Below are 8,427 nucleotides of genomic sequence, written 5' to 3' on the forward strand. Positions count from 1 at the left end.
TTCTGGCTGTTGTACTGATTCATTTATTTAAACATCAACTGATTTGTTCAAGTAAGCTATTTCATTGTGCACAAACCAAAACAAATTTCCGAATAATGGCTATACTAGGATATATCCAATCATCACCCTGATTATAAAGGCAGAAAATACCTCTAAACTATAAATTTCTACCAGGTCACACGATGCAACACCTCAGAAGACAGCAATCTTCATTTAGATTCGCATTTATAGCAACTTTACAAAATAACTGAACAACTTAAATTTTTGTTTATTTTTTAATATTTATTAACAACAGGCTGTCGAGAAAGTGTTCTTAGAAGAAAACCAAAATGGCGAAGAACTGTTATCTCAAGTCGTATTTACACTGCGTTTTTTCCTTAAATACGTTTGCAAATAATAAGCATTCTCTCCAACGTCGGTTATGGAACATATCTGTTCATTGCGAAACGTCATACGGCAATGCGGGTGTGTGCTTATATTTGTTATGTATGAGTGCCAAGACTACAGCGTCATAATATTTTATGATGCAAGTCTGCCAAAACTACGACTATGTCCAAAACCTTTACGATAAGGGAACTGTATATAGCTATGTAAGATTTGAGGTATATAGCTAGTATAAGCCAGACAGGATTTGTTGTTTAAGGGAGTGAGGGATTTTCTTCGAAAATGAAAGAAAAACATGAACTATCTATTGGTAAATCTGAACCCGGGATTCCATAACGAGCATATAAGGCAGATGATCTGCGTCATAATCTGTGAAGTGATAAGAAAAGAAGAGGTTCTGTTGTTGCTGCAATGAAAAGTTCAGTAAAAGCAGAGAGTGGCCGAGTAATCTAAAATGTCAGTTTTACCACTACAGCAGAATCTGTATTTCTTTCTTCCAGTGAATAACAGGCTACAGACGTAACTATCATGCACATTTCTGAGGACAAGATGTAACTCTGTTCAATCTGGCAAATTATCAGCGTTATTCTTGCAGTTTAACTTCCGAGGTATACAATGAAACAACTCGTGAGATGAATACCGGCGGTTCAAATTGGGCCATAAGCACTCAATATTTTATGTAAGATTTGCGGTTTTCACAGCGGTGAGCATGAATATTTCCGTCTTCTGCGTTGTTGCGCCGTGTAGTCTGGTCGATGTTAACCAACGTTTCAGAGGTCATACTGCCTCCGTCATCAGGGCGATGAGTATGAAGATTTCTGTCTCCTGGGTTGTTGCGCTGTGTAGTCTGGTCGATGTTTGCCAACGTTTCAGAGGTCATACTGCCTCCATCATCAGAGTATGAAGATTTCTGTCTTCTGGGTTGTTCCGCTGTGTAGTCTGGTCGATGTTTGCCAACGTTTCAGAGGTCATACTGCCTCCGTCATCAGGGCGATGAGTATGAAGATTTCTGTCTCCTGGGTTGTTCCGCTGTGTAGTCTGGTCGATGTTTACCAACGTTTCAGAGGTCATACTGCCTCCATCCTCAGGGCGATGAGTATGAAGATTTCTGTCTTCTGGGTTGTTGCGCTGTGTAGTCTGGTCGATGTTTGCCAACGTTTCAGAGGTCATACTGCCTCCATCATCAGGGCGATGAGTATGAAGATTTCTGTCTTCTGGGTTGTTCCGCTGTGTAGTCTGGTCGATGTTTACCAACGTTTCAGAGGTCATACTGCCTCCATCATCAGGGCGATGAAGATTTCTGTCTTCTGGGTTGTTGCGCTGTGTAGTCTGGTCGATGTTAACCAACGTTTCAGAGGTCATACTGCCTCCGTCATCAGGGCGATGAGTATGAATATTTCTGTCTTCTGGGTTGTTGCGCCGTGTAGTCTGGTCGATGTTTACCAACGTTTCAGAGGTCATACTGCCTCCGTCATCAGGGCGATGAGTATGAATATTTCCGTCTTCTGCTTTGTTGCGCCGTGTAGTCTGGTCGATGTTAACCAACGTTTCAGAGGTCATACTGCCTCCGTCATCAGGGCGATGAGTATGAATATTTCCGTCTTCTGCGTTGTTGCGCCGTGTAGTCTGGTCGATGTTAACCAACGTTTCAGAGGTCATACTGCCTCCGTCATCAGGGCCCTGATGACGGAGGCAGTATGACCTCTGAAACGTTGGTTAACATCGACCAGACTACACAGCGGAACAACCCAGAAGACAGAAATCTTCATACAATATTTTACTTTTGTTATAATGGCAATAAACTAAAAACTCTGGGCTTCATGAATAGGTCATCTATACACGACACACTGTGCAGTTTGACACCTGAAAATGTTATCTGGTCGTTCAATGACCTCCAAAATCAGCACTATACATACACATAATAATTTCGTCGAAGGGCATAAAAAAGAGATAACTTGGGAGACCTGAATATAGAAAGAAAGATATTACTGTAATGAATTAAGAAGTGGTGGAGTGTGAACTGGATCCATTTAGCTCAGGGCAGGGTTTCAGTAAAGACCGGGAATTTCTTGTCAATCTGAGACACTCACAGATTCTCATTGGATTACGTCAAAAACAAACTCTTTCCTCCCAGATCAGCTCAATTCCATCTCAGAAATGAAGCCACTAACTTGTGACAGAGGGTATAATAATGAGCTGATTGCTCAGGAGGATATTAACTTATGACAGTAATTTAATACTCTCAAGAACGCTATACGTGAAGTTTCTTGACCTTGGCAGAAATCGAATGAGGCAACACTATAGTGCAGAAACACACATATAACGAGTAATGTACCATCTGAAGCTGAAGTTGATCTAAACAATACTTAAGAATTTAGTACGTACTACAAAGAAAACACATTTATCCATTACAAAAATCAACTGGTTAACCGATTTTAAGGAAATAATCCCTGTTTAAACCGACAGTAATACAAAAACCAAACGTAAAAAGGTTGAGTTACTGATTTTTTAAAGTAGGTGGTAAATACAGTTACCACTGGTCTTTAAAGTTTTAACGTGCAGAGTGTCTTGGTGTCAAGGTCATTATGCGGCGGTACTCAGCGGATGACAGTAACAAGACTTCTTGTGTTAAAGCGACAACACTTTATTAACTCTTTATCACCTGCGTGATATTACTGCTATTGCGAGTGTCTTTAAAACATACAGGCGTAACTAGGAGAGAATAATATTGAGAGTGATGTAAGGCAAGAGGAAAAGGCTAACGAATTTGAACCCTTCTACCAGAACATGAACGTTTCCGTCATCTTTTCAGTTCGCGCCTTATATTCCACAACGCGTTTTATTAATCACCCATCAGCTTTTGACGGTCTAAAAAGTTTTATACAGTATATTCTGTGAATGAAGGAGGAGGAGGAATATTTAGAATGAAACTTTATTATCTCCCGAGGAGTTTATATAAAACTTTGTATGGCTCTTTCTTAATTTTAAAATACAAGAAGAAACTGTTTTGAAAGAAGAATGAAATTAATATTTATTTTAATTGATGGGGGTAAGCTATACTGCTTCCATCTATTACAGCCCTGGTAATAGGGGCAACGGGCTCTTCCAAAACGTCGGTATAGATCTACAAGTCCACACGGAGTTACTACCCAGAAGACTGACATATATGTGTATTCTTTACAACGCACATAACTTTTGCATTGGCATATCATACAAAGGAAAAGCTTATTTTCGAAATAATTCAAGAGTTTTCACTCTTTTAAGTTCTGTGCAGATATTTAGGTGTATAGACCTATTCTCAAATGCAAAGTATTTGCTGGTTAGGCCCATAGAATTGTTCAATGTAATTCATACAATTACGGGAGGAAAAGTTTTACATAGGCCTATAACGTAATTTCAGCAGAAATCGATAAAAAATGCCAGTCACGAGAAATGAATGCTGACCCTAATTGACGTAGGCTAAAACTACCTCATAAAATGCTCCTGGTTTACAGAGGTCTTTCTCACTGTGCAATGTTTCCGAAGGGGTGAGTTTTCGGTAGAAGAAATGTTCATAAAGTCCTATTCCTTTTGTTAAGTGGCAGCTGTAACACATGTTCAGTAGTTGTAAGACATCAAAACGTCATATTCTTGTAACGGTGTGGCTTTGCAGGGAACTAAACTGAATATCCACAGTAATCTGGCGTAACAAACGAGATTTGTTGTTCGGAGGATTGTATACAAGTTTATGGTGAATGGTGAGACCCAATTTCAGTTTTGTTCAGAACGAAATTCTCGCAGTCTTTGGAACGTGCTGGAAGAGAGAGCAATAGCTCACTTTCTGTCATAAACCTCCGGTCTTCTTGTCTGTCATGATCCAATCAGGTGTATAGTGTGATCCACAAACTGTTTCAATGTAACTTAGCTTCTTTTCGGTATTCAGTTAAAGAACATTTTTATGACCACAAAAAACACCTTCCTTCAGCTCCTAAATGTACGCCCAAAAACTTTAATTATGGAAAATAAATTCTTGGAAATCAAATTGTTTAAAATACGAATGCAGTTGGTGGCACTGGACCTAAAAGATTTTGACGAATCTCCTTCAAACGAATGTGACGACAACTAGGCTGAATTCTGTTGCATTATTTACTTTATCGACACTAGAGTATTATGTATTCGTCCTCGCTGTGACTTAGTTAATACATCGACGCTTGTCAACTACAACGTTTGTTTCATGTTGGATGAGAAGCAAGAATACGATAATGATTACTGACTTGGAAAGATTTTAGATTAAAGAGTCGCCGATAGTTTCGAAATGAAATAACGGAATGATGGGTTTAATGTCCACTCGTTAACCTTCTACTGAAAGTATTATTAATAGTACATAAATAATAAACTGTTCAGTACTTAGGGAAAATGTTTTTCCATACTTTTATTTAAATTTTATGAATAGAAAGTCTTTCTGTATAGTGCTGATTTCTTTACAAACTCTGATCCACTTCGGGCAATTTATTTTATTTTAGTCTTTAGAAGTATGTGCCTGCTTTATCGACTGGAAGAAGGCTTTCGATCGAGTAAAATGGAAGAAATTAATGAGGATCCTACAGAGAATTGGAATTGATTGGAGAGATAGAAGACTAATCAAAAACCTGTATATGCAGCAAAAAGTCAAAGTGAGACTGGACTCAGGAGACACCAACAGCGTTGAGATAGGTAGAGGTGTAAGACAGGGATGCTGCTTATCACCAATTCTTTTTAACCTGTACGGGGAATGGCTTGCCAAGGAAGCTCTGGAGACTTCAAAATTGGAGGAAGAGTGATAAAGACTGTAAAGTATGCAGACGACTTAGTGGTATTGGCGAAGGAAGAGGAGGAATTACAGAACATGATGGACAAGTTAGTGGAAACAGGTAGAGAGTATGGAATGGAAATCAACATTGAAAAATCAAAGGTAATGAGGATAGCACCGAGAGCAGAACCATTGAACGTTGTAATTGGAAACCAACAGATGGAGAATGTGGAGCACTTCAAGTACTTGGGAAGAATAATCACGACGGACTCCCTATGCACCAAGGAAGTAAAAGCAAGGATAGCCATGGCCAAGGCAGCTTTCGTCAAGAAGAGGATACTTCTGACTAGCAAGTTGGGCTTGGAGATGAAGAAGAAACTAGTGAAGTGTTACGTATGGAGCAGAGACCTGGACACTCAGGAAGAAGGAACAGAAATGCCTGGAGAGTTTCGAAATGTGGTGTTGGAGAAGAATAGAGAAGATCAGGTGGACGGATCGAGTGACCAACGAAGAAGTATTGAGGAGAGTCAACGAGCAAAGAAGCATTCTGCAGGCGATTACACGAAGGAAAGCTAACTGGCTGGGACATATTATGAGAAGGAATGGGTTACTGAGTGATATCATCGAAGGCCAGGTTGAAGGAAAGCGAGGACTAGGAAGAAGACTGATACAGCTAACCGACGACCTTAAACAAGGAAAGAAGATGACGTTCCAGGAATTAAAGCGAGAAGCCGAGAATAGGGACAACTGGAGACCTCTTTTTGGGCAGAGCAATGGACCTGTCGTAAGACAGAACACTTAATAATAATAATAATAATGAACCCAAAATTATCGAGAGAAATTAACTTAACTCGGTGCAACAACCCAGAAAACAATCATCTTTATATTCACCGCCGTCAAAACCTCAAATCCTACAAATTTATACCGATCTGCAAGTAACTACCACTTCTAATCAAAAGCTAATTGATCTTTAATGTCACAAAATTAGAATTAGTCACAAAAGACACATTATGGTTCACTTTTAAAGCCATCCATGTCCTACGTATGTCGCAAAGCAAGCGTTTGGAAACTTTCTGTACGCAAAAATTCGGTACACATATTTTTGCTTTTAATACTCACAAACGAACAAAAAATCACGCAACCTACTTACAAATAAACGTACTAATAAAAGCAACTGTAGTGCGAGAATTGTAGCCTATTTCATACTATTTTATTACAACGCTCAAAAACATGTTCTAGACACGTAACCACACAGAAAATGTTACATTTTAATGCAAAACGGTTTGGCGAAACTGACGAATGTGTTAACAGATGCAACCTACTTTTGAAGGTTATGAAATTTTAATAAATAATAATTTTAATGCATAACATCTGAAACTGGCCCATTTTAAGAAATAAAAAAAAACATCTAGCGATTCTGGAGACACCAACATTTGCGAACGGAATATTTGTTGCAATTTTTGTGACCAGAGTAAGGCTAGAACGTTGTCTTTTAAATTAATACTACAAAATGAAATGGCACAGAACTGTTTTCATCTTATTATTTTTGACTTTCAAGAGGGGTGCAAATGAAGAGTGGGGAAATAAAATTAACCGTAATAAAATAAATGTTAAATGCATTTGGTGCAAATTATCATCAACTGAATGTAACACCGGTATGTACCGTTCAAATTATTATTTAAACTTCAATAGTTGTCCTTTTTTATTTCGTATCCGAGAAATCAAGTTATACTCCAGGAGTGAAACATACCATCGAGCCAGCGAGGTAAGAGAAGTGGAAAAGAAAACGTCACTGTACCTCATCGGAAGTTCGAGGACCTCCATGGCATCCGATGAGTAAAAACATTTTTGGAGTAGTTGTACCAGACGATGAAGTGTAACCTGGAGGGTAACGATGAAATGAGGTTAGTCGTGACACAGTCTGTCACCAACAAGGAGTGACATACAAGTTAATAATCATACGTTACTCTTAGACATATAACGCCAAAGTCATATACCAGCAAAAAAATAATGCGGGATCTCCAACAACTACAGTAACCTGAGGACGAGGACAAAGATAGTTCTCGAAACGTCAGTATTTTCTTCATTAAGCCACCTTACACGGCTGGCAGCCCGAGAAGAATTTATTAATCTTAGTCACCGTGAAATCTTCTTGTACCAGAACTTTAAATTACACTGTGCATATTAAAATTAATTACGCTGTATGCAGAATCTGATTGTGTATTCCTTCAACGCAGAGAAGGAAAGAAAAATTCGCCTCATCTTTAAGAACCTGACAAAGGAAATCAACTGTAGTCGGAATTGGACTGAGTTTTATTCTTAGCTCCACGTTCCGTACATCTTTCCCATGGCAAAAAAAAAATTCTCTGTACTCACAGAGGGAGCCTGGCTGACAGCAGGACTGTTCTGGACGTGGAAACCGAGATATAAATGCAGCCTCTCTTACGAATAGAACCATGGCAAGCCATGACGGACTACTGGCTGAGCTAGGTTACATCGAACTGAAGATTTGTTAGTGTAGATAAGGGATATGACTTTTTATCCAAACGACGAAAAGCAACCTTGTGTTTACGAATTGGCTTTAAAGCAAGCGATGACTTTCAAAAGGGCAAATTGGGTACCATTCGAGGTAACAGCACCGTGAAACTACGTACGCTGGAGCAAGCAGCTGGAAATACTGATTTTTTTTTCAGCAAGTGGTCATTTTGCTTATCTCAGTCTAGATAAAAATGTATGTAGGAACAGTAGATAATTCCTGGGACGTACTTTTTGGAAACATCGATGTTAACTTATTTTCTATTTCACGTGAATTTATCTTACAGTACAATGCAAAACTATTAACGTATAGTATGTAAGAATGCAGTCAATGCATATGACTCTCGTTTATTACTTAGATGCGCTGTTCACAACCAGAAACACACCTTGCCCGCGGTTTCCTATACATTCCTATGTAGCACAACTTTTCATATTCAACAACTCTAAAGTAATTACTGTCCTGTCCAACAGATTTTAACGCTACGGTAAAAGTCCGAAGGTCCAATAGAAATTACGGGAACAAATTTAATCAACCATATGAATCATGAATGCGCAAGTTTATTATTTAAATGCGACACTGTGACGTGTGTAAAGGATTTAATTACTGAAATTAGAACTGTCTAGGAAATGTGGTAATTTGTTTTGCTTTTAAAAAAAATCGTAAGTACTGCTAGGTGCATTCTATTTATTTACGAAGCACCTAACCTAACCTAAGCTAACCTAACCTAACCTAAGCTAAC

The 8,427-nt window shown here is 38.7% G+C and overlaps 1 protein-coding gene across 10 annotated transcripts in view; it reads right to left on the minus strand.

Moving 5' to 3' along the window:
- Window positions 1–7,830, minus strand: part of LOC147870838 (uncharacterized) — a 144,517-nt gene extending 136,687 nt beyond the window's left edge. For 4 of the 10 annotated variants that reach the window (XR_015533127.1, XR_015533124.1, XR_015533126.1 and 1 more), the window contains exon 1: window positions 6,951–7,816. The gene's annotated coding sequence lies outside the window, so the exon portion shown is untranslated. Of the gene's footprint in view, window positions 1–6,950 lie in introns of all 10 variants that reach the window. The other 6 variants (XM_087341824.1, XM_087341821.1, XM_087341822.1 and 3 more) reach the window with 4 other exon arrangements.
- Window positions 7,831–8,427: the final 597 nt, after the last annotated feature.

This window comes from Zootermopsis nevadensis, unplaced genomic scaffold, assembly GCF_977971745.1.
Source record: "Zootermopsis nevadensis isolate Lab colony 2312 unplaced genomic scaffold, Znev_1.0 Znev_ptg000093l, whole genome shotgun sequence".
In the NCBI taxonomy this organism is placed as follows: domain Eukaryota; kingdom Metazoa; phylum Arthropoda; class Insecta; order Blattodea; family Termopsidae; genus Zootermopsis; species Zootermopsis nevadensis.